This window comes from Chelonoidis abingdonii, chromosome 3 (genome assembly GCF_003597395.2).
Source record: "Chelonoidis abingdonii isolate Lonesome George chromosome 3, CheloAbing_2.0, whole genome shotgun sequence".
Taxonomy (NCBI): Eukaryota; Metazoa; Chordata; order Testudines; family Testudinidae; genus Chelonoidis; species Chelonoidis abingdonii.
This window is the reverse complement of record NC_133771.1, coordinates 192,295,782-192,322,017: the sequence shown is the minus strand read 5'-3', so window position 1 is coordinate 192,322,017 and position 26,236 is coordinate 192,295,782. Positions and strand designations below refer to the sequence as shown.

The following is a 26,236-nucleotide window of genomic DNA, read 5'->3' as shown; positions in this document are numbered from 1 at the left end:
TTTAAAATTCCTGATCCTCTGACATGGCACAAAAAGCCTTGAATGCAGCAGAAGGGTACAGTTGTATTGTGCTGGGTTGAGGTTAGGATTTGAGAAAATGTGCAAGGGTTTATACAGCTATATGGAGAAACCATTGATTCTACCATGGAGAGCAGGTTTAAGAGCACATCAGCTGCAAGTCTTGTGTAACTATTTGATCCATTGGCCGATTAACCACCATGAAAAGGGATATAGGAGGAAAGAATGGTTACTTACCCTATAGTAACTGTGGTCATAGGCACCGACTTCTCTGCCCAGTGGGTGCTTGACATGCCCTCCCTCCCCGGCCCCGCTCCTAGCCCAGCCCCTGCACCACCCTCGTCCCACCCCCATTCTGCCCCTTCCCCGAAGTCCCTGCCCCACCCTGCCTTTTCCCACCCAGTCCCGCCCCTTTCCTGCCCCCATTCCACCCCCCTCCCCCAAGTCCCCATGCCTGCCTCGCTGCATCCCTGCTCCTCCCCTGCCATCCTGGAAAGTCCTAAGTGCCGTCAAGAAGCTGTTAGGTGGCAAGGGGCTGGGAAGCGCTGGGAGGGAGGGGAAGGAGCAGGGACATGGTGGGCTCAGAGGGGGAGAAGGAGGCAAGGATGGGGGAGCTTGGCTGCTGGTTGGTGCGGAGCACCCGCTAATTTTTTCCCATGGGTGCTCCAGCCCCGGAGCACCCACTGAGTTGGCACCTATGACTGTGGTTCTTCAAGATGTGTTGACCATACAGATTCCATTCTAGGTATGCATGCATCTCATTCATGTGAGATCAGATTATTTTTGAATAGCAATTCCACTGGGGCCATGTGTGCACTTGCATAACCTTACAACCACCATAGCTGAGGGTATAAAGAAGCCTCAACAGCAATTCACTTATTTACCAGTAAGAATCCCATATGGATAGGACTCTGAATTAGTCCTTAGGGAAGAAGAGTAGGCCATGGAATTTTTATGGGTCAACATATCTCGAAGAACCACAGTTATTGTAACGTAACCATTCTTTCTTTGAGTGATTGCCCATACAGCTTCCACTCTCGGTGACTAGCAAACAGTTATCTCAAGCCTGGAGGTGGAAAGAGACGTCCTACTTAAAGAGTGACTGCAGGACTGCGCTATCAGAGCTGGCTATTCAGTCTGGAAGTCTGTACCAGGGAATAATGGGAAGTAAATGTTTTAACAGAATTACAGGTTTCACCTGCATATTTCAGATATTAGTATATTACCCAAGCAAGCGGCAGAGACTGCCTGAGCCTTAGTGGAATGGGTTCTAACATAACTTGGATAATACTTCTTAGCTATCTGACAGCAATTCTTAATACAATCTGAAACCCATTTAGATAACTTCTGGGTGGAAATAGGTTGCCCTGTAACCTTTTTTGTGAAAGCCACAAACAGTCTGGAAGAAGATCTAAATGACTTCCAAATGAAAGGATAAAGCCTCATCAAGTCTAGGGTATGAAGTTTTGTTTTGCCTGGGGTGGAATGAGGTTTTGGGGAAAAACTAGTAGATAGATAGATATGACTGAGGTGAAAATCCAAGCCTACCTTAAGAAGGAACTTGGGGTATGGCCTAAGTTTGACCTTGTCTTTATGAAATATGGTGTAAAGTGGGACTGGCATAAGGGCCTGAATTTCTGCCACTCTCCTAACTGAAGTAGTAGCCATCAGAAAGCCCATTTTTATTGACAGGTAGTAAACAAAGCAGGTTCTCATGAGTACAAAGGGGGCTGGGTCCTATTAACTGAATGATAACTAAGTTGAATTCACAGGAAGAGGGAAGCTAACCAATAGATGGGAAGACATAAAAAATCTCCCCATCAGGGGATGTGTAAATATAGTGTAACTCTGAACTGGAGGGTTATTTGCTGATATCACTGTTAAATGTACCCTGATTGAATTGACGAAGTCTAGATTGCTTCAGGGTAAGCAAAGAGTCCAAAACAGTCAGGATTGAGGTTGCCAATGGCAAAAGCTACTGCTGAACCACCACGACAGAAAATCTCCTCCATTTAGCACTGTAGGTCATTCTGACTGAAGATTTTTCTGCTTTGTAACAAGATGTTTTTTAATTCAGATGAGCAGCTTCTCTCTAATGATGTCATCCAGCCATCACCTGGGTGGTCCTGCTGGAGCTGGTTGAAGGATCTGGCCTTAGTTGTGGGAAGAGCAGGTGTAAGGCAATTGACAAACAGGTTGATAGATTCACCAGGATGGAGAACCAAAACTGTCAGGTCCATGCTGGGGCTACCTTGATCACATGGCCTGCATTCTGTTGTAGTTTTCTAAAAACTCTGGGTATCAGAAAAATCCGTGGAAAGGTACAGAATAGTCCTGGTGTCCATGGGAGAAGAAAAGCTTCTGTTAGCGAACCCAGGCTTGTGCCCCCTCTGGAGAAAAATGTCTGACATTTGTTTTTGAGGTGTATAGCAAATAGAGAAACCCACCTGAAGATGATGTCATGGAGGACTGAGTCATTGAGGGACCATTTGTGATTCACTGAAAAATCTTTGCTGAGTTGATCCACTAGGTGGTTTTGTTGCCCAAGCAGACAGCGGGCTACTGGTGTAAAATGGTGAAGTATGCACCAGTTCCAAAGTTGTGTTGTCTCTTGACACACTGTGTGTTGGGGGAGAAAGGGAGAAATGTGTCCCCTCCCTGATCACATTTGTTGATATAGTACATTGCAGTGATGTTATCTGTCTGCATTTGAATGGTGAGGCCTTGGAAAAGGAGTAGAGAGGTTTTGCATACCAATCATATGGCTCTGAGCTCCAGGACATTTATATGTAGCATGACTTTCCATGGAGATCATAATAATTGAATCCTGAGCTGGTCAAGACGACCTTCCCATGCTTCTGTGTAGACATCCATCAACGAAGCCCAGGTAGGAAGAGGCACCAAGAAAGGAATTCCATTGCACAGCTGAAGTGGTTCTGTCTAGCAATTTAATGAGAATAGGACTTCTAGAGCAACTGTGATCAACAGGTTCATGCTGTATCTGTTTGGTAGATATGCTGATCTCAGCTACCCTTGCAGAGGCTAAAGGCAAAGTATGGCATGATGTGTAACAAACCACATGCTGCCATGTGTCACATGACTTTGAGGCACATCTCATTGACATTCTGGGAAACGTCCAAAATGCTCTGACCTATCACCATTTGGAATTTAATATGGCCCCAATGAACTCCCTGGTCTCAGTCAAGGCCAAAGTGAATTTTTCCTTGTTGACATTTAGCCCCAGTGAGGAAAACAGATGGAGGATATAATCCATCGGTTGGCAGTTGTATCAAGCGGAGTGCCCCAAGGGTTGGTCCTAGGGCCAGTTTTGTTTAACATCTTCACTAATGATCTGGGTAACAGGATGGATTGCACCCTCAGCAAGTTTCCAGATGACACTAAACTGAGGGGAGAGGTAGATAAGCTGGAGGGTATGGATAGGGTCCAGAGTGACCTAGACAAATTGGAGGATTGGGTCAAAAGAAATCTGATGAGGTTCAACAAGGACAAGTGCAAAGTCCTGCACTTAGGATGGAAGAGTCCCATGCACTGCTACAGGCTGGGGACTGACTGGCTAAGTGGCAGCTCTGCAGAAAAAGACCTGGGGATTACAGTGGATGAGAAGCTAGATATGAGTCAACAGTGTGCCCTTGTTGCCAAGAAGGCTAACGGTATTTTGGGCTGCATTAGTAGTAGCATTGCCAACAGATCAAGGGAAGTGATTATTCCCCTCTATTCCGCACTGGTGAGGCCACATCTGGAGTACTGCATCCAGTTTGGGTGTCCCACTACAGAAAGGATATGGACAAATTGGAGAGAGTCCAGCGGAGAGCAACGAAAATGATTATGGGGTGGGGCACATGACTTATGAGGAGAGGCTGAGGGAACTGGGCTTGTTTAGTCTGCAGAAGAAAAGGGTAGGGGGGATTTGATAGCAGCCTTCAACTGTCTGAAGGCGGGTTCCAAGGAAGGTGGAGCTTGGCTGTTCTCAGTGGTAGCAGATGACAGAACACGGAGCAATGGTCTCCAGTTGCAGTGGGGGAGGTTTAGGTTGGATATTAGGAAAAACTATTTCACTAGTAGTGTGGAGAAGCACTGGAATGAGTTACCTAGGAAGGTGATGGAATCTCCATCCTTAGACATCTCCATCCTTGAAAGCCTGGCTGGGATGATTTAGTTGGGGTCAGTCCTGCTTTGAGCAGGGGGTTGGATTAGATGACCTCCTGAGGTCTCTTCCAGCCCTAATCTTCTATGATTCTAATAAGTTGAGTAGGTTACAGGACGTAGGGATTTTCCCTGAACCACCAAGTCATCTACATAAGGATAAACCTGTATTCCTCATCTACAAAGATGTGCAATCATTACAGCCAGGACTTCAGTGAAGACCTGAAGAGCTCTTGAGAAGTCAAAAGGCAGGATTCTATTGGTATTGAGCTGCTTCTACCAGGAATCTCTGGTACTTTCGGTGAGCTGGGAGGATGGAGGTATGAAAGTAAGCATCTTAAAGGTAGAGAGCTATGAATTGGTCCAGAGTATTCAGGGAAGGTATTATGGAAGCTAGCTGATTACATGGAATTGGAAATGATGAATAAACATATTGAGACCGCAAAGATTGAGGATGGGTCTCCAACCCCTTTCTTGTTTGGAAGTAGGAAGTAATGGGAATGAAAGCCCTTTCCTGTGAATTCTAAGGACACTTCTTCCATTGCTCTGAGTTGTAGCAGGGAGTCTACTCCCTATTTCCACTGTCTCTCATGAGACTGCACTGGATGTGAAGGCATGCAGAGCACAGCCATTGAAACAACAGACACTGCTATTCAAAAAGAATCCAATCTCGAGTACATGAGGGCATGAGCACTGAGAATGGAATCTGGGTGGAAAATCATTTGAAGAAGAACATAGGTTTATGCAGCAGCAATTGTGAAACAGCTCAGCTGCTACTCGGTAAACATGGGTAAGAATTCTTTCTCCCACTGTACATGAAGAACTCCTCAGCACACATCTGGTTATCAAGCTGTATGCTAAAAATAGGATTTGTTTTCAAGTGAAGTATTCACTAGAAATAGAGAAATGTTTCTTTGTAAAAATTCTTTATTAACATCCCTGCTTTAAATGCAACACAGAATTCCACTTTAACTAAGGAGTTGCAATTGGCATCGGTATAATTTGGAATGATGAATTTGTAGGAGGAATTTTCAGGGCAGGATACAATAAATGATTCTGAAAAAATGTGTGTACCTGTTGTACCATATGTGAATGGAAACAGACCTTTGTGTTAAAAAATCCAGCAGAGAATCCTGTGGCACCTTCTAGACTAACAGACGTTTTGGAGCATGAGCTTTCGTGGGTGAACACCCACTTCGTCAGATGAATGTAGTGGAAATTTCCAGGGGCAGGTATATATATGCTAGCAAGCAAGCTAGAGATAACGAGGTTAGTTCAATGAGGGAGGATCAATAGGGAGGATGAGGCCCTGTCTCTTAGCCAGTAGGTGTGAAAACAAGGAGGAGAAAACTGGTTTCTGTTAGTTGGCCAAGCCCATTCACCAGTCTTTGTTCAACCCTGAGACTGATGGTGTCAAATTCAGATGAATTGAAGCTCAGCAGTTCTCTTTGAATTTGGTCCTGAAGTTTTTTTGGGCTGCAGGAAATGGCACCCTTAGGTTCTGGCTATAGTGTGGCCAGGGAGGTGAAGTGCTCTCCTACAGGTTTTGTATATTGCCATTCCTAATTTCTGATTTTGTGTCCATTTATCCTTTCCGTGAGACTGTCAGTTCGGCCGATTGTACATAGCAGAGGGGCATTGTGGGCATATGATGGCGTATAATTTACATTGGTGGGACGTGCAGGTGAATGAACCAGTCGAGTGGTGTGGCGATGATCTAGGGTTAGGTCCTGTGATGGTGTCGCTGGTGTAGATATGTGGGCAGAGTTGGCGTCGGGTTTGTTGCATGGATTGGTTCCTGAGCTAGAGCTACTATTGGTGCGGTGTGCAGTTGCTGGTGAGAATACGTTTCAGGTTGGCAGGTTGTCTGATACGCCATCATATGCGCAGATGCCCTTTGCTATGTACATTGGCCAAACTGGACAGTCTATGGAAAAGGATAAATGGTTTTTCCTGCACCTCAATAAGGATTCTTAAAATACAGCCAGCTCTCCTGGACTCCTTCTCCCTCATGTTATTTCCTCAGGGATCTGCCATCAGTTCCTGAGGGAGTCAAAGTCTGCTTTTCTGAAGTCCAGGGTCCGTATCTTGCTGCTCTCCTTTCTTCCTTGTGTCAGGATCCTGAACTCGACCATCTATGGTCACTGGCTCCCAGGTTCTCATCCACTTTTCCTACTAAATTCTTCCCTGTTTGTGAGCGCTGCCCCTAGTTGATTCCTCCAGCACTTGTACCAGGAAATTGTCCCCTACACTTTCCAAAACCTTCCTGGATTGTCTGTGCACTGCTGTATTGCTCTCCCAGCAGATATCAGGGTGATTGAAGTCTCCCAAGAGAACCAGGGCCTGTGATCTAGTAACTTCTGTTAGTTGCCAGAAGAAAGCCTCTTCCACCTCACCCCCACCATAACATTGGTTTATAGCAGACCCCCACCATAACATCACCCTTGTTGCTCACACTTCTAAACTTAATCCAGAGACTCTCAGGTTTTTCTACAGTTTCATACCAGAGCTCAGAGCAGTTATACTGCTCTCTTACATACAGTGCAACTCCCCCATGTTTTCTGCCCTGTCTGTCCTTTCTGAACAGTTTTTATCCATCCATGACAATACTTCAGTCATGTGAGTTATCCCACCAAGACTCTGTTATTCCAATCACATCATAATTCCTTGACTGTGCCAGGACTTACAGTTCTCCCTGCTTGTGTCCCAGGCTTCTTGCATTTGTGTATTGTCAGACAACTCTGACAGAGGGGAAGGAGGGCGGGATGTGGAATGAACATGAGCAACACATCTCAAAGAACACCAGTTACGGAAAAGCTAACTGTCTTTTCTTCTTTGAGTGATAGCTCATGTGCATTCCACAATAGGTGATTCCAAGCGATATCTGTTGGAGGTGGGTAGGAGTTCAGAGACTCTCCGGATGGAGTACAGCCCTGCCGAACCTGGCATCCTCCCTGGTTTGGGAGACGATCACATAATGCAAACGTGTGAATTGAAGAACCATGTGGTAGCCCTACAAATGTCCTGAATGGGAACATGGGATAAAAAGGCAGCTGATGAGGCTTACGCTCTAGTCTAATGTGCCCTCACAATTGGCCACGGGGACTTCCTCCAGGTCGTAACAGGTACAAATACATGAGGTGATCCAATTGGAGAGCTGCTGAGTGAAAATCAGCCAACCACTCATGCGTTCAGCCGAGGCGATGAACAGCTGCAAGGACTTCCTGAATGGCTTAGTACGTTCCAGGTAAAAAGCCAGAGCCCATCTCACTTCCAGTATGTGGAGGTGGCGCTCCTCACTGGACGCATGGGGCTTGGGACAGAGCACCGGCAGGAAGATGTCCTGAGCCATGTGGTAGGTGAAGACCACCTTGGGGAGGAACAAAGGATGTGGTTGGAGCTGGACCTTATCCTCGTGGAATACCATATATGGGGGCTCGGAGGTCATGGTACTAAGCTCCGAGACCCGTCTAGCTGATGTGATCGCCACCAGGAAGGCTAACTTCCACAAGAGGTGCGACCAGGAACATGCAGTTAGAGGCTCAAATGGGGGACCCGTCAACCAGGCCAGCACCAAGTTCAGGTCCCACTGCGGGACTGGGGGCCTAACATACAGGAAAAGACGATCCAATCCCTGGAGGAATCGGCAAGTCATAGCATGGGAGAATACTGTGTGGCCCTGCACAGGTGGGTGGAAGGCCAATATGGCCGCCAAGTGCACCTTGACACTAGGCCCTGGGGTCTAAGGTGAAGGAGGTAGTCTAAAATGAACTGGATCGGAGCAGCCATAGGTGACATGCCCCGATTAGCTGCCCACCGGGAAAACCAAGACCACTTTGCCAGGTAGACCTGATGTGTGGAGGGCAGTCTGCTTTCCAGGAGAACCCCTTCCGAGCATGTTCTTTCCTCCCAGCCTAATAATCGAGCAGCCACGCCATGTGGTGGAGTGCTGCTAGGTCGGGGTGGAGGAGGTGGCCCTGGTCCTGGGAGAGCAGGTCCGGGCAGGATGGGGCTACAGCCAGGCTCGTGAGAGTCCTGTACAAATGTCTGTTTTTATCTTCTCCAAGACCTTGCTGATCAGCGGGATTTGGGGGAAGGCATAGAGAAGCTGGCCCAACCAGGATAGGAGGAAAGCATTGGAGATGGCGCCCATGCCCAAACCTCCCAGAGCAGAAGCGAGGACACCACTGGTTCTGCCATGTCATGAACAGGTCCACCTGGGGAGTGCCCCACTTTTGGAAAATCCTGTGCACCACCTCTGGGTGTAGTGATCACTTGTACAGAAAGGAGAAGTATCAGCTCAGGTGATCCACCTGCGAGTTCCGGGTGCCCATTAAGTGGTGGGCTTGTAGCCAAATATTGTGGGCTATACACAGTCCGAGGGCTTCCTGACAGAGGGCAGAGGAGCGGGCCTTGCCTTGCCTGTTGATGTTGTCCATGAAAACCCTGAACATTCTGCCCTCCAGGTGTGAGTGGAAGGCCACGCATGCCAGACAGACCGCTCTGAGCTCCTTGATGTTTATATGCAGGACCAGGTACTGCGAGGACCACAGACCTTGGGTCTGAACGTTTCCCACATGGGCTCCCTATCCCAGGTCCGACACATCAGACACCAGCTCCACTGATGGGGGCCTGCCCCTGAACGGGACCCTGTGGAGCACGCTCCCTGGGGAGGATCACCATTGTAGAGAGGTGATCACCAATTCAGGCACAGTGAGGACTTTGTCCATACTGTCTCTGGACTGGGAGAAGACCGAGGCCAACCAGAGCTGGAGGGGCCTCATCCTGAGTCTGGCATGGCAAACCACATATGTGCACGTCGACATGTGACTCAGGAGCTGGAGGCACGCTCTGGCTGAGGTCACAGGGATCCTTGTGACTGTGTCGATGAGCCCTTTTAGGGTCTTGAATCTGTCCAGTGGGAGGGAGGCCCTGTCTGATGTCGCGTCCAGGACTGCCCCAATAAACTCTATGCACTGCACCAGGACTAATGTGGACTTGGTGTCATTTACCAACAGGCCCAGAGTGGCACACATGGACAGGAGGAGCACCACATGATCCCACACCTGGGACCTGGAGCTGCCCTTGATCAGCCAGTCATCAAGATAGGGGAAGATCTGAACCCCATGACTTCTGAGGTAGGCTGCCCACCACAGACATGCACTTTGTGAATACACTGGGAGCAGTGGACAGGCCAAATGGGAGGACCATAGATTGGTAGTGTTCCTGCCCAATCATGAAACGGAGGAAATGTCTGTGCCCCTCAAATATATGAATGTGGAAGTATACGTTCTGCAGATAGAGGGCAGCGTATCAGTCCCCAGGATCCAGGGAGGGGATGATGGAGGCCAGAGAGACCATACAAAACTTGAGCTTTACCGTTTACTGGTTCAGGCCTCACAGGTCCAGGACGGGCCAGAACCCCACTTTGGCCTTCGGGATAAGGAAATGTGTCTGAACTCCACTGGCACCACTTCCACTGCTCCTAGGCCAAGGAGCTGCCCCACCTCCTGCTTGAGCAGGGCCTCATGAGAGGGGTCCCCCAGGAGGGAAGGGGGCAGAGGGAAGGTGGGCAGGGTAGAGGTAAAATGGAGGGTGTAGCCCCAGGAGATGGTGTTGAGGACCCATCAGTCTGAGGTCAGCGGTGACCACTCTGGGAGAAAAGCACACAACCAGTTAGAGAAGGAAAGCTTTATTGCAGGTGGATCCCTGGTATGAACTGGTAAGTTGCCTCCAGGCGTCCCATCAAAACTGATGTTTTCCCGCCTGTTTGCCCTTGGAAGACCCAGGCTGGGGGGCAGATCAGGACTGCCTCTGCGGGCCTTTCTTATAGTCCCTTGACTTTTTATAAGGGGACTCATATTTATCGTGGCCTGGCTGGGAGCCTACTGCGGCTTAAACCTGGTTCTGGCCACAGCTGGGACATAAAGGCCAAGGGTCTTAAGCACTGTGCGGGAATCTTTCAGGCCTTGCAATTTTACATCCGTCTGTTCAGCAAACAGGGCCTTGCCATTGAACAGAAGATCTTATTAGGAGTTCTATGCCTCGTTGGACTGCCCAGACAGCAGGAGCCACAATACCCTCCTCAAGGACACCGCAGAGGCCACAGACCTTGCAGCCATATTCACGGCATCCGACAGCGCCTGAAGGGTTGCCCTGGCAGCCGCTGTACCCTCCTCCACCAGAGCCTTGAACTCCTTCTTGTCACGCTCTTGAAGGGAGTCCTCGAATTTGGGCAGAGAGCCCCACAAATTGAACTCATACCTCCCCAGGAGGGCTTGGTGGTTTGCCACCCTTAACTGGAAACTTGAGGACAAATAAACCTCTCTCCCAAACAGGTCCAGACTCCTTGAGTCTTTATTTTTTGGAGTAGGGGCTGGTTGGCCCTGCCTCTCCCTGTGGTTGACCGTCTTGACCACTAAGGAGTTGGGGGCAGGGCGGATGTACAGGTATTCATGCCCCTTGGCGGGCACAAAGCATTTCTGTTCTGCCCTCTTAGAGATGGGGGGCAAGGAGTGGGAGGGCCACCCTGCCCGGTGCTGAGGCCAAGAGGATATCGAAGAGGGAGTCTGAGGGTTCCTCCACCTGGTCGGCTTGAAGGTTGAGGCTTGATGCCACCCTTTTCAACAGTTCCTGGTGGGCCTTAGAGTCCTCCTGAGGAACAGGTAAAGGAGGGGCCATAGTTGCCTCATCAGGGGAGGATGAGGATGAGGGTGCGGTACTCTGTGTACCCACCAGTGCCGGAGGTTCCTCCCCTTGATCGCCCTCCGGGCGCAGAACCGGAGATGAACATCCCACTGACTCCTTCCTGGGAGGCTGAGATAGGGAGGCCGATGGTCTCTTTGAGGCTCCGGCCACTGAGTGAGTCACCACCAGGGGCTGCATCAGGGGCCATGGGGCCCATTGGTACCACGATGCTGGCCAAGGAGCCTGGTGCCACTGCACCCACTGTGGCACCGGTGGAGCAGGCTGTTCAGCCTGACTAGCCTGTCCCATCAACTGACAACTACGAAGGAAGGCCAGGCTGGCATATGACCTGCCGTTGTCCCAGGACCGTGAGGAGCGGATGCATCAGGAACGGTGCAGACCACGAGACCGTGATCCCAATGTGGAGGAGCAGGAGTACTGCCGGTAGCAGCTGCTCCGCGATGGGCTCTCATGGGCAGATCCACAACAACAAGGTGCCGGCAATCGACACCTGGGACTGCAGGAGTGGTGTCTGGCCCGGTCCTGATGGACCATGCTCTCAACACAAGGTCTAAGGTCCCTTGAGGTGGAGTGGTGCCTGGAACCCATGCTAGTCAGTACCCAGCCAGACAACTGGTGGGGTCGATGGGGACCAGCGTAGCCTGTGCACGGAGCAGTCGCTGAGCCATGAACGGCATCGGGAACATTCCCTAGACCGCGAACAATACTGACCAGGTGGCGACTGCAGAGATTCACGCAGTGGCTTGCCTCTGGACCAGGAAACCAATAGTGGTGGTGCCCCTGGTACCGGCAGAGACATAACGTCCCGGGCCGCTTGCAGGGCCTCCGGCATGGAGGGTATCTGGACGTCCGGGGAGGTCGGCACAGAGTGGGTCGGGCAACTCAGCTCAACCTGAGTTGAAGGCCTGGAGGCTGACGGGGATTGAGAACTGCCCAACACGTGTCTAGTCTCTCCCCTGGTCTTGCTCCAGTGTCTCGGTAGAGAAGACCTCTTCTTAGCCTTTTTGCAGTGTCCTGCAGATCGGGCAGTGGTGCTGGCTGGTGGAAGGCACTGAAGGGTCGCCACGCACCAACACTGCAGTGCTCGGTGCCAACTCGGAGTGGCGCACTGGAGTCGGGGTCAACGCTGACTCCATCAGAATCACTTGGAGCCGAATGTCCTTTTCCTTCTTCATCAGAGGCTTGAAGGATCTGCAAATCACTGAGATGGGTTTCCCCCAAACAGTGTAAACAGTTTGCGTGTGGATCACTCACTGGCATCAGCCACCTGCAAGTGTCGCATGACTTAAAGCCCAGGACATGGGGCATGCCCCAACGCGGGCGCACTAAATTGACACTAAACTAAACTACTTTAACTACAGGTACTAATAACTATGAACGAACAAGAATTCAAGAGGGAAGCTGCGGCCAAGCTGGAGCAGAGCAGTTCCAATGCACCTTCACTGGTGGCAAGAAGGAACTGAGGGTGGGCGGAGCACACAGCGTCCTCTATACCATGCCATAGAGGCGCCACTCCAGGGATCGCAAGGGGCGCTCCCCTACAGGTTCTGCTAGGGGAAAAACTTCCAGCACCAGTGCACATGGCAAGCATGCACACTTATTGTGGAATGCACATGAACAATCACTTGAAGAAGAATTGGAATTGCTTGTTTATGAGCATAAATTCAATCTAGTTGGTATTACTGAAAACTAGTGAGATTATTCACACCACTGAAATGTTTATTACCTATTTAGACAAGACTGAGTGGGCAGAATGGAACGGGGAGTGGCACTTTGTCAAAAATCGCATTACCTGTTTCTGAGTCACTGATAACTCAGAAGAAAATGATCTTGAATGCTTATGGATGAATGTTCTAACAAATAAAGCTAGGGTATTACTTGGTGTCTGCTACAGCCCACCAAATCACACTAGGGAACAGGATGACAGCCTCCTTAAGCACCTATCTATTATGTATAGGGAAAAAGCTACATGATTATGGACATCCTAAGTTTCAGTGATATATGCTGAAGGTCTCTTTCTATCGGTACGAAAACATCCTTGGAATTTCTAAACATTAGAGACGAAAATTTCCCCAATCAAAAAGTATTGCAATCACCATGGGGGAGTTCTTTATTAGACCTTGTCCTAACATATAAAGAGGAACTGATCACAAAACTAAAAATTAATGGTAGCTTTGTCCCCTGTCAAAATGGGCAAGCACAGTAAAGTCCAGGACAGTAGTATATATATTTGGTGCTTTAATAGGATCAATTTCACAAAGCTGAAATAATTCTAGCCAAATCAGCTGGCAGAAAAAATTTAAATCAGAAAAATGTGAATGATAATTGAGAATCATTTATGAACACCTTACCAGATGCCCGGAGAGCCATAATTCTACAACTAAGGAAGAAGGCTGTGCTGATTTAGCGGGAAAGTGAAGGCAGCTAAACATTTTTTTAACATTAACAAATGGAAGAAAGGAGAAGTTGATAGTAATTAATATAAATCAAAAGTTATGAATTGTAGAAAATTGATAAGGGAAACCAAGGGACACAAGGAGACCTCTAAGGCCAGCAGAGTTAAGGACAACAAGGAGTTTTTAAAATATATTAAGAACAAAAGGAATCCTGGCAATGTTATTGGTCCATTACTAGATAGAAATTGTAGAATTATCAATAATAATGCAGAAAAGGCAGAAGTGCTCAATAAATATTTTAGTTCTGCATTTGGGGAAAATACAGATGATATAGTCTCATCATATGGTGATATTACTCTTCCCAGTCCACTTGTATTCTTGGAGGATGTTAAACAGAAGTTACTAGATATTTTTAAATCAACAGGTTCAGATAATTTTCATGTAAGAGTTTTAACAAAGCTGGCTGAGGAGCTTGCTGGCCCATTAACGTTGATTTTCAGTAAGTATTGGAGATCTGTGAAAGTTCCTGAAAACAGGAAAAAAGTTAATGTGCCTATTTTTTAAAACGATAAATCGGGTGACCCAGATAATTATAAGCCTGTCAGTCTGACATTGATCCCAGAAAAGATAAGAACTCAATAAATAAATAGTCAGAGGAGGGTAATGTAATTCATGGAAATCAACATGGGTTTATGGAAAATAGATCTTGTCAAACTAATTTCATATCTTTTTTTGATGAGATTACAAGTTTGGTTGATAAAGGTATCAGTGTTGATATGACGGCTTCAGTGATTGAACTAACCTCATTATCTCCAGACTGATTCTTGCCTACATATTTATACCTGCTTCTGGAAATTTCCATTACATGTGTCTGACGAAGTGGGTATTCACCCACAAAAGCTTATGCTCCAATACATCAGTTAGGCTTTAAGGTGCCACAGGACTCTTTGTTGATCATTAATATAGTGTGTTTCCAGTGGGGTCCCACGGGGATTAGTTCTTGTCCCTACACTATTTAATATCATCACTGATAAAGTTTGCAGATGACTCAAAAATTGGGGAAGTAGTAAATAATGATGATGACAAGTCACTGATTCAGAGTGATCTGGATCACTTGGTAAACTGGGTGTGAGCAAACACTATGTGTTTTAATAGTCTAAATGTAAACATCTACATCTACAAACAAAGAATATGGGCCATTCTTACAGAATGAGGGACTCTATCCTGGGAAGCAGTGACTCTGAAAAAGATTGGGGGGTTGTGGTGGATAATCAGCTGAACATGAGCTCTTAACATGTGACCCTGTGGCCAAAAGAACTAAAGTGATCATGGGATGCATAAATGGGAATCTTTAGTAGGAGTAGAAAAGTTATTTGTTGATAAATTATATAGTCAATTGCTTGACCACACTGTAGTAAGTGAAGGCCCTGATAAAGGCCCAGTATGAGGCCTAAGGCCTGAACTAAAGTGTGGTTAAGACTTAGCTAAAAAGCAAAGTCAAGCTGTGAGCTGAAGGCCGGCTCGGTTTACAGACACTGGCATGGAAAGGGCTGATGTTGCATAAACATTTATTCACCTAGCATACCGAAGTATAAACATGATACCAGAACACCTTATACTGGAACATTCCACAGATAAGATAGAACAAGCCGACCCATCCCAATGACAGGGGCAAAAGGGTAAATTGATGGATAGAGTTGTTTTGATTGAACGAACAAGAACCAAGGTGAAGCGCACCTTGCTACATAGAGGGGTTGTACCTTGCTGGTGATGGGGTTGCACCTCAATATTGTCAGGAGGATGTGTAATTGTTTGTACCTGTGTATAAGAATGATCCCTGGGGTGATGTCTTTGTCCGCCTAGGGCAGTGAAAGTACCGTCACTGACTGAGCCGAGTCCATTGCCATGGGTAACTTTTGTAGGTATGCTCGGTAGGACTACGTAATCTGCGGGAGGAACTTACTACTGTTCCAATACGGCAATAAACCTGGCGACGTGCCTTCGTACCTTACTAGACTCTGTGGTCATTGGGGGTTCTCTTTGGGTCTGCTGTGTCAGCTATCTGCGCAGAGCTGGGGCAGCACACAGAGGGAACACATGCACGCAGCCGAGTGATACCAACAAGGAGAGAGCAGAGCACCACACCGGTAGCATCTGACAACTCACATCTGACAACACACACTTTGGTTCATTATGAAATATACTCAAGATACCAAATTACCAACATCAGTCAGGTTTTATTAATATGGTACAAGAAAAGATTCTATACGATACCAGTCTCTGAGGAGCCGTCCAGTGTAGCGATGTTATATTCACTTTACACAGAAGGTGTGCTCCTCACAGTTACATCCCTAAAGCCATCTTTTTATATCTTACTTCTTTACCAGTAAAAGGTACCATATAAGTCATCTCAAACTAGATTTAACCAATCAGCTTTTTACTTTGTTTTTCTGGTACTATTGTGTATCCCTTATCTTTGTTTTGAAAACATACATTCCAGGTACGGATCTGTGAAGGTACTTTCCTAGATTGTACTAAGACTTAGAATGAATGTATCTTGACTTTGATTTCCTATCTGCTTGTGCCAAATGCTTTACACCATAAATGCAAAGAGTTATGGGATATTTAGCATAAGTGAACAGGATTATGGTTTAGGGTAGTTTAGGCTATATCATTGTTACAATATTTGTGTTTAATGTTATTGGTATTTAATGCATATATATATATATATGGCGTTGCTAATACATATTATTAATATGATTTTATATATGCTAACCTGCATATATTAGTCAAACACCACTATAATTTGACATGGGGGGGACCGCTACTAGAGTACCATGTCCACTTCTGATGCCTACAATTCAAGAAAAATGTTGATAAATTGGAGAGGGTTCAGAGAAGAGCCGTGAGCATGATTAAAGGATTAGAAAGCATGCTTTAAAGAGTGAGATGATAAAGAGAATGTTAAGGAGTAGCTTGACTACCACTTACCACTCAAGTATCTACTTGGGGAACAAATATTTAATAATAGGCTCTTTAATCTAGCAAGCAGAGAAAGGTATAACATCGTCCAATGCCTGGAAGTTGAAACTAGAAAAATTCAGACAGGAAATAAGGAATACATTTTTGACAGTGAGGGTAATTAACCTTTTGAACAACTTACCAAGGGCTGTGGTGGATTCTCCCATCACTGACCATTTTTAAATTAAGATTGGATGTTTTTCTAATAGATATGCTGTAGGAATTATTTGGGGGAAGCTGTGGTAATAGCCTCCTGTCCCAGACCTGGACTTTAGCGTCCAAAATCTGGGGGCTTACCTGAAACTCCCCCAAGCTCACTACCAGCTTGGATATTCTCGCTGCCACCAGAGCAGGAATTACCCCTTCCCCCCTCCTTCCAGGCTTGCCTCTTGGTCTAGCCTGTTGAGTATCAAGAAACCGGTTTCTCTGCTTCCCAAGAGATAAGCGTTCTCTACCCTCAGGACAATTGAGATGCAAAATGCCAACAGCTTGGCTTTGCCTTTCCCGTGCCTGCCTTCCCGTGAGGGAGACAGGTACCTGATACAGAGGTGATTCTTTTCTCTTTCCCCGTAGCCTGCTCTTTCCCTGAAAGCAATAGGAAAATAGCCCACAGCCTGGCTTTTCCCTTCCCTTTGCCTCCCTAGGAAAAGAAACTTCCACACGTTTTAAAAGAAAAGTTTATATAAAAAAAAAGAAAATATAAAACAATAATCTTGCATTAAGAAACTCAATACAGGCTCTTGCTTATAAGAAATATGAAGAAACAGTCTGATTTAAAAGATAGCCCGATTAAACCAGTCCAACCAATCCACATACATGTAAATACAACCAAAGCTCCTCATAGCCGAATTGCTTGGGGTTCCTTGTACTCACAGATGTGTAGGAGACACTTGGAGATAAGATGCAGTTAGGAGGAAAGCTTGTTAACTCACAGCCGAGAAAACAACAAAAGACACAGCCATCCACATCTATTCGTACAACCCAAAGTCCTCATAGCCGAATTGCTTTGGGGGTTCCTTTGTACTCACAGACTTTTGGTATAATATTTTGAAATAAGAAGGAGTTAGGAGGAAACCTTGTTTACTCACAGCCGAGAAAACAAAAAAGACCCCAGTATACAAATTCCCGCCCCTGACTTTTAAACAATCCAGTTCTCTGATTGGTCCTCTGGTCAGGTGTTTGGTTACCCTTTCCAGGTAAAAGAAACTTAACCCTTACCTTACCTATCTATTTATGACAGAAGCTCTACGGCCTGTGTTAGACAGGAGGACAGACTAGATAATTGCAATTATAGTTTCTGGCTTTGGAGTCTATATCTCATAGCTCAATGGCTAAGGCACTCATCTTAGAGGAGGCTGTGACTGTCTGTACCCCCGTATTCACTCCTTACATGCTATTGTGATAATCTTGGTACAAGTATGCCTTCTGTGGTATCATTTGAAAACTCATAACTCTCTGGTCAATATTGTTCTGATAAAATGTGTGGCAATGCTGTATGTGAATTTATAAGTTGCACTGTATGGTGTTACTAAGACATAATCCAAGTCTGGGGAGCGACCAAAACAGTTCCTCAGGGACAAAAGAAAAGCTGACACCTCAGCCAGGTATAAACAAACCAAATGTGCTATCACTTGTTTAAGTGTCTATTCATTGTCAGGAAAAGGGACATGGGTGAAAAATCTATATGTTAAAAAGAAACAGCTTGGAGTTCCCAGCCACAGAGACTTTGTGTCTCCTGAACCTCAGCTGGAAATGCTTCTCAAAGAAGGGAAAGAATATAAAAAGGGAGGGCAGATGCCCCAAATCATTCCTCCCTTTCTCTCTGCCCATGGAATCCATGACACCAGTCGATTCAAAAATCAACCTACCAATCCCATTCCGTCGACCTAAAGGGCCCTTAAAATCGACTTCTGTACTCCTCCCTGGTGAGGGCAGTAGCGCTAAAATTGACTTTGCTGGGTCGAATTTAGGGTAGTGCAGATGCAAATTGACGGTATTGGCCTCCAGGAGCTATCCCAGAGTGCTCCATTGTGACCGCTCTGGACAGCACTTTGAACTCCAATGCATTAGCCAGGTACACAGGAAAAGCCCGAGGAACTTTTGAATTTCATTTCCTATTTGGCAGCATGGCGAACTCAGCAGCACAGGTGACCATGCAGTCCCCCCAGAATCACAGATTGTTTCTTCCCTCCCCCTATCATATCCATCCCTGAGGTTATCACAGATTAGAAGGCAAAAAAAATGTACTCGCAATGACATGATTTCTGTGCTCATGCAGTCCTCCCACTCTGATACGGCACAGCTTAATGTATGGAGGCATTCAGTGGCAGAGGCCAGGAAAGCATTAAGTGACCGCAAAGAATGGAGGCAGAATGCAATGCTGAGGCTAATGGGGGAGCAAATGGACATGATGAAGAGTCTGTTGGGGGAGCAAACGGACATGATGAAGCATCTGTTGGAGCTGTAGGAAAGCCAACAAGAGCACAGACCCCCACAGCATCCACTGTATAACTGCCTACCCTCCTCCCCATGTTCCATAGCCTCCTCATCCAGACGCCCAAGAATGAGGGCAGGGAGGCTCCGGGCACCCAGCCACTCCGCTCCAGAAGATGGCCCAAGAAACAGAAGGTTGTCATTCAAACAGTTTGATTTTTAGTGTGACTACAATAAGCAATGTGGCCTTGTCCTTCCCTCCTCCCCCACCCCACCTGGACTACCTTGTCCGTTATCTCATTTTAAAAAAATTAATAAAGAAAGAATGCATGGCTTCAAAACAATAGTTACTTTATTTCAAAGGAGGGAGGGTGGTTGGCTTACAGGGAATTAAAATCAACAAAGGGGGCGGGTTTGCATCAAGGAGAAACACACACAAATGTCACACCAAAACCTGGCCAGTCATGAAACTGGTTTTCAAAGCCTCTCTGATGTGCAAGCACACCTTGCTGTGCTCTTCTAATCGCCCTGGGGTCTGGCTGCTCAAAATCGGATGCCAGGCGATTTGCCTCAACCTCTCACCCTGCCATAAATGTCTCCACCTTACTCTCACAGATATTATGGAACACACAGCAAACAGCAATAACAATGGGAATGTTGGTTATGCTGAGGTCTGACCAACAGGGCCAGTGAGCTTTTAAATGTCCAAAGGCACATTCTACCAACATTCTGCTCATGCTCACCCTATAGTTGAACTGCTCCTTACTACTGTCCAGGCTTCATGAATGGATCCCCCAAGCTCGTAGCTGGGGAGCAGGAGAGCAGAGTTGCAGGGGAAGTGATGGAGCCGTACACCATGCCCTGGAGGTTGCTAGGAGCCAGGCAGGAAAGACGTTCCCAGAACCCCCGGCCAAGCTACATGTCTGACGAGGATGGTTACCAGTCCTACTGCACTGTCTGCTGCCAGCAGCGCCTAGGAGGACCAGTACGGACTTCCCAAGCCCGTCACTGGGGAGCAAGAGATCAGGAGAGCAGAGTTGCAGCAGAAGTGGTGGACGACGACAGTTAGCAGTCCTACTGCACCTTCCGCTGCCAGCAGCATCCAGGAGGACCAGTACGGATCCCCCAAGCTCATAGGTGGGGAGCAGGAGAGCAGAGTTGCAGTGAAAGCAGTGAATGACGACAGTTAGCAGTCCTACTGCACCGTCTGCTGCAAAGGCAAACAGCTGCTGCTGTGTAGCAATGCCAGCTGCTGCAGGTGCTTTTGTGCCAAATGCTTGGAGGTCTGGGTAGGACAAGGTACCTCAGACAAGGCAAAAGAGCAAGAGCCCTGGGGCTGTTACATGTGTCAACCACAGAAGTGCTATGGGGTGTTACAGCGCTGACCGGACTGGAATGTACAGCTGCAAGACTTCTTCACCAGCGACAAAGGACAGGAATATGATGCACCTAAAATCTAAAAAGGCCCGCACATTTCCCAGACTCACTACCCTTGATAACAGAACGTCAATGATTGCATTGGCTTCTTGGATCACAGCAGCCCCCACAGTAGACTTGCCCACAACCGCAGCAGTGACAGTGAGCTGAGCATGTTCCATGCTTGCCGTGGTATGGCGTCTGCACGGGTAACCCAGGAAAAAAGGTGCAAAATGATTGTCTGCCATTGCTTGCACGGAGGGAGGGGCAACTGATGACATGCACCCAAAACCCCACACAACGATGTTTTTGCCCCATCAGGCATTGGGAGCTTAACCCAGAATTCCAATGGGAAGCGGAGACTGCAGGAACTGTGGGATAGTGACCCATAGTGCACCACTCCATAAGTCAATGCTAGCCATGGTAGTGAGGATGCACTTCACCGACTTAATGCACATAGTGTGGACATACGCAATCGACTGTATAAAATAAATTTCTAAATATCGACTTCTATAAAATCAATCTAATTTCATAGTGTAGACATACTCATGTAGTGAGAGAGACCTTGCTCTGAATTCATTCTAGTTTGTTAAGTTAGACATTAGTCACATTTTACTTTTATTTTTCTTGTAACCAATTCTGACTTTGATGCCTCATTACTTAAATTGACTTAAAATCTTTCTTTGTAGTTAATAAACTTGTAGCATTGTTTTATCTAAACCACTGTGTTTGGAAGTGTTTAGGAGACTCCATTTGGGATAACAGGTTTGATGCATATCATTTTCTATTAATAAAATAACAGACTTTATTGCTGTGCAGTACAAGATGTATATTTCCGGGGAAAGTCTGGAACTGGTAGTTTGTTGGTGCTGTTCTACAGTGTAATTCAAGAGTGACTGGAAGCACTCATACAATATAACTGGGAGTAACTTACATGCTGGTGGCTGTGTATGAGCAGACCAGGAGTGGTAGCTCTCACAGTGAAGCAATATAGAAGGTAACCCAGGTTAGAAAGTTGAGGTGACACAGCTGTTCATTAGTCCAGATTGTACCCTGAGTATGTCAGAGTGGCAAATCCCTGTTAATATTCCTTCTCATATTGTAGAGGGGTTACTTGAACTGGAGGTCTCCCACATTCCAGGTAAGTATCCTAACCATTGGGCTCCCCCTGCAGCTATTTTATGTGGCATGAGGCATACTCAGAGCATGCCTATCAGACTGGACCCCACTGGTAAGAGTTAGATGGAGGAATGCCTTTCTCCCCAGAGTTCATGCATTGCTCTGGGACTTAGGCGTTCAAGATGCCTGGAACAAAGCAGTAGTGCACTTGCCCAGAGGCAGAAACACAGGTGCCTAGAGAACTTTTACTGAAAAAGCTTAGGTGCTGCATGACGGAAGGTGCCTACAGGGTTTGGTCGCAGTTGAGGGGGTGGAGGTGTGTAAATACCAGTTGCACCTAAATTCCTTTGTGAATCTAGCCCAGAGAGACTATGTGTCTTGGCAAAGGTCACACAAGAAGTCCATGGCAGAGCAAGGAAACTGAGCCCAGGCTTTCTAAAACCCAGGATAGTGCCCCAACACTGTCTCATCCTTCCTTTTCTTAACTAATATGACTTTACATAGGATTTTGCATCTAACGTTGACTGGGCAAGTTGTAATTAAGATCATGGTAGTTGGTCATGGTAAACTTGAGAGTGACCATATACTTTTAGCACAACTTGCCTTATCCATACTAGGTGCAAACTCTTGTTTAAAATCAAGTCAGGTAACGTGATTTAAAACACTACCTATTTTTCTAGTCTAAACATGTCCAATGGTAGCAAACTGTAAGGATTACGGAGACCATAAATGATGCTTAAAATATTAAACTCATGAAAAGGTTTAAATGTAATTTCATAAGCTTACATTTAACTAATTATTATGGTGAGGAAATTAAGAATAAATTATGATCTAAGTAGTTTGGAGTAACTACACTGACTTCAGTGGAATTACTCCAGATGTAAACAGCTGTAATTCAGATTAGAATTTCCATTTTGGATAGATAGCACTTTCATCTTCAAGGCACTTTTTAAACAGTCAGTAACTAAATAGCTGACCTTCACAATACTACTCTCTGATACAGAACTCCCATTGTTACTAAAATGGTAGTTCTGAAAACAGATCAAAGAGAGGATACTAGACCAAATGAGTAAGATTTTGTGAAAGGTTATGAACTGTAAAAATGAAAAGCATTTTCAAGGACTTTTTGTGTACAGTTGTTACTTCACTTCACCTCTTTCAGCAGGTACCTGAGCTTGTGTTTACCTTTAAGCATTTGAATAGTCCCATCAACAATGGGGACTATTCACATGCTAAATAACTTGCTGAATCAGCACCTTAATTTCCCCAAAATGATGCCATTAATTTGCATGTACATATACTGTATACAACTGCTCAGAACTGTAAGCCACTGTTATCCCTCTTCCTCAGAAAGAGTGAGCACCACTAGAGATTAGACTGTGTCAGCTCCTTGCCATACCAGACCGTTCACCTCACTAGTAAACTCAAGACTCTGCCAGTATTAACCTTGCCTTGCAGGTTACAATCAGTGAATCCCAGTTCCCGAGCTCCCCAGAGATGTCTTTCTGCAGTGTCCAATCGCTCTGACAGGACTCACTCACAGAAATTAAGTTCACTGCCTCCAAAGAAACAATGAGGAGTCTGGTGGCACCTTAAAGATGAACAGATTTATTTGGGTATAAGCTTTCGTGGGTAAAAAACCCACTTTTTCAGATGCATGGAATGAAAATTATAGATACAGACATAAATATATATTGGCACATGAAGAGAAGGGAGTTACACATGAAGAACCAATGTTGAAGGCCAATTTAGGCAAGGTGGATGTTGTCCACTCCCAATAATTGATGAGGAGGTGTCAATACCAAGAGATGGAAAACTGCTTTTGTAGTGAACCAGCCACTCCCAGCCATGCCCAGAACAGGTCGGATTATGAACAGAAAGCTGCCAGACAGCTCTCCAACACCACATTCTACAGGCCACTATCCTCTGATCCCACTGAGGAGTACCAAAAGAAACTACATATCTGCTCAAGAAACTCCCTGCTACAGCACGGCAACAAATACACACAGACACACCCCTAGCGCCCTGACCAGGGATATTCTATCTGCTACGCAAAATTCATAAACCTGGAAATCCTGGACACCCCATCATCTCAAGCATTGGCACTCTTACAGCAGGATTATTTGGCTATCTGGACTCTCTCCTCAGCACTCCTAGCTATCTTTGAGACACCATTGAGAAAACTACAATGCATTGGTGATCTTCCTGAAAATACCATCCTGGCCACTATGGATATAGAAGCTCTTTACACCATTATTCCACACAAGGATGGACTACAAGCTGTCAGGAACAGTATCCCTGATGAGGCCATAGCACACTTGGTGTCTGAGGTTTGTGACTTTGTCCTCACCCACAACCATTTCAGATTTGGGGACAACTTATACCTTCAAGTCAGTGGCACTGCTATGGGTACCCAGATGGCCCCACAGTATGCCAACATTTTTATGGCTGACTTAGAAAAACGCTTCCTCAGTCTCGTCCTCTAGCGCCCCTCCTCTACTTACACTATAATGATGACATCGTCATCATATGGACCCATGGGAAGGAGGCCCTTGAAGAATTCCACCTGGATTTCAACAATTTCTACCCACCATCAACCTCAGCCTGGACCAGTCCACACAAGATTTCCACTTCTGGACACTACAGTGCAAATAAGTGATGGTCACATAAACATCTCCCTATACCGGAAACCTACTAACCACTATACTTACCTACATGCCTCCAGCTTCCATCCAGGACACATCACATGATCCATTGTCTACAGCCAAGCCCTAAGATACAACTGCATTTGCTACAATTCCTCAAACAGAGACAAGCACCTACAAGATCCCTATCAAGCATTCTTAAAACTACAGTACCCACCTGGGGAAGTAAGGAAACAGTCTAACAGAGCGAGATGGGTACCCAGAAGTCACCTACTACAGGACAGGTCCTACAAGGAAAATAACAGAACAGCACTGGCCATCACATATAGCCCCCAGCTAAAACGTCTCCAGCGCATCAACAATGATCTACAACCTATCCTGGAAAATGATCCCCAACTCTCACAGACCTTGGTAGGCAGGATAACTAGACTGACTTTTTGCTTCCCTTTATATTTTACAAAATCCAGTATCTTTGTCTCAAGAGCCAGAAAGACTTCCTAAGGGTGCAGACTCGTACCATTAGTGAGCTCACTAGCTCTTTCCTCTGCTGTTTGTTAGCTTGATTGCTTTGTTTACCTTATATGTAAATATACTTTCATTGTCCTCTGCCTGTAATCAAGCTGGTCAGACAGGTAAATCCACATTCCTTTTGTCTAGGGCAGGCCTGGTTTATGCACTGCCTCCGAAACACATTTTAAGACTATACTTCCAGTATACATATATAACTCTGTACACAACCTGTACATATATCATGCAATGATTTTCAGGATCAGCATGTCACCAGTTTACATATGATGCCTCACATGACACCTTTTCAATACGTACATGACAACAGTGTGTTGGGAGTAGTGAGTGTGTCAGGTCTGATATGAGTTACAGTACAGTGGGTCCTCTACCAGTTAGCATTGAGGGTTTTTTAGGGTCACACAGCTCTACAGAGTGCTTTCTCCCCACTATTTTCCCACTAATTAAAAGTCAATTCTGTACCTGCAGTCAAGCTAGTTTGAAACCTTCATTGTTATAATTTAAAGTAAAATGCAGATCCATACAAGCCATATTCCTATAGTACTACAGAGTATAAAAATAATCATAGAAGACATTTCACATGAACAAAAAATCCAAGTTAGAAAAAGAATAGTTCACTTAGATGTCAAGCTAGTAGAACTAACTTGAGGACTGATCCCACTCCTAGTGAAATCAACGGGAACTTTGCCACTAATTTCAGTGGAAAAAATATCAGACTTCTAACACATTTACCAAAGTTCATAAGTCCATATGGGAATTCTCAGTTTTGGCTCATGTGAGCCTTAATAATGTTTTGTTTAAATTTATATGGCAAGACTGTTTTTTCTAGACATCACATTCCTTACTGTTTTTATGATGATTTTTTGTATGTGAAATGTTTATGTTTTATTTTATATTCATTAACTGTTGGCAAAAACACAAAACAGTTTACAGTTTCTGAGGGCAAACCTGACATATTCCTATACTGTAGTTACTATATTCAAGTAAATAAGATAACAGAAATCAATTTCCACAACTCAAAGTAATCCAGAATTATGGTCCATTTTATGTGAAATGTTTTTGATCAGAAACCATTTATTCTTTTCTTTTGCTTTAGAAAAGTGTCAAGAATGAATTATTCCATAATCATATGGATGAATACAATTTAATGAAACCACAGCAGCAATAAAATGATGAAAAACTGATCACCCACCAAAAACTACTGCATTTGATGAATGTAATGGAAACATTTATAATGACAAAGAAAAAGAAAAAGGATTTAATACAGAATTCAAACATACATATATACAGTATGTGGGAAGAGCATGCACACAATGCTCGGTTAAAAAAAAAATTCAGACAAACTACTGCCATGCAAAATTTCAAGAAAAACAGACTTGATCAGTGCACTACGTAATAAATTAATTAACTCTTCCAAGATTATAAGCAGGAGCTGACTTGGCCCATCTCTTGCTGTTCTTTCTGGGAAATAGATTCAGGAAGAGGAAGTATAGAGAACCTGGGGAGAAGGCCATAGCAGTCAGCGAAGTTACTGGGAGTTGACAGTGCCCAACCTCATTGGCTGACTACTAGTGTCTCGATTTTGAAAGGTGCAGGGCCTGATCCAGCAAAGCACTTAAGCATCTGCTTAACTTTATGAATGCAAATAATGACACAGACTCTTTCCCCCTCAAATTGGAAAGAGTCCAGCGGAGGGCAACAAAAATGATTAGGGGGCTGGAGCACATGACTTACGAGGAGGGGCTGAGGGAACTGGGATTGTTTAGTCTACAGAAGAGAAGAATGAGGGGG

At 45.6% G+C, this 26,236-nt stretch overlaps 1 protein-coding gene across 2 annotated transcripts in view; it reads right to left on the bottom strand.

The window, feature by feature from the left end:
• The window catches only part of EML6 (EMAP like 6), a 360,575-nt gene that overhangs the window by 103,039 nt on the left and 231,300 nt on the right, over positions 1–26,236 (bottom strand). The window lies entirely within an intron of this gene.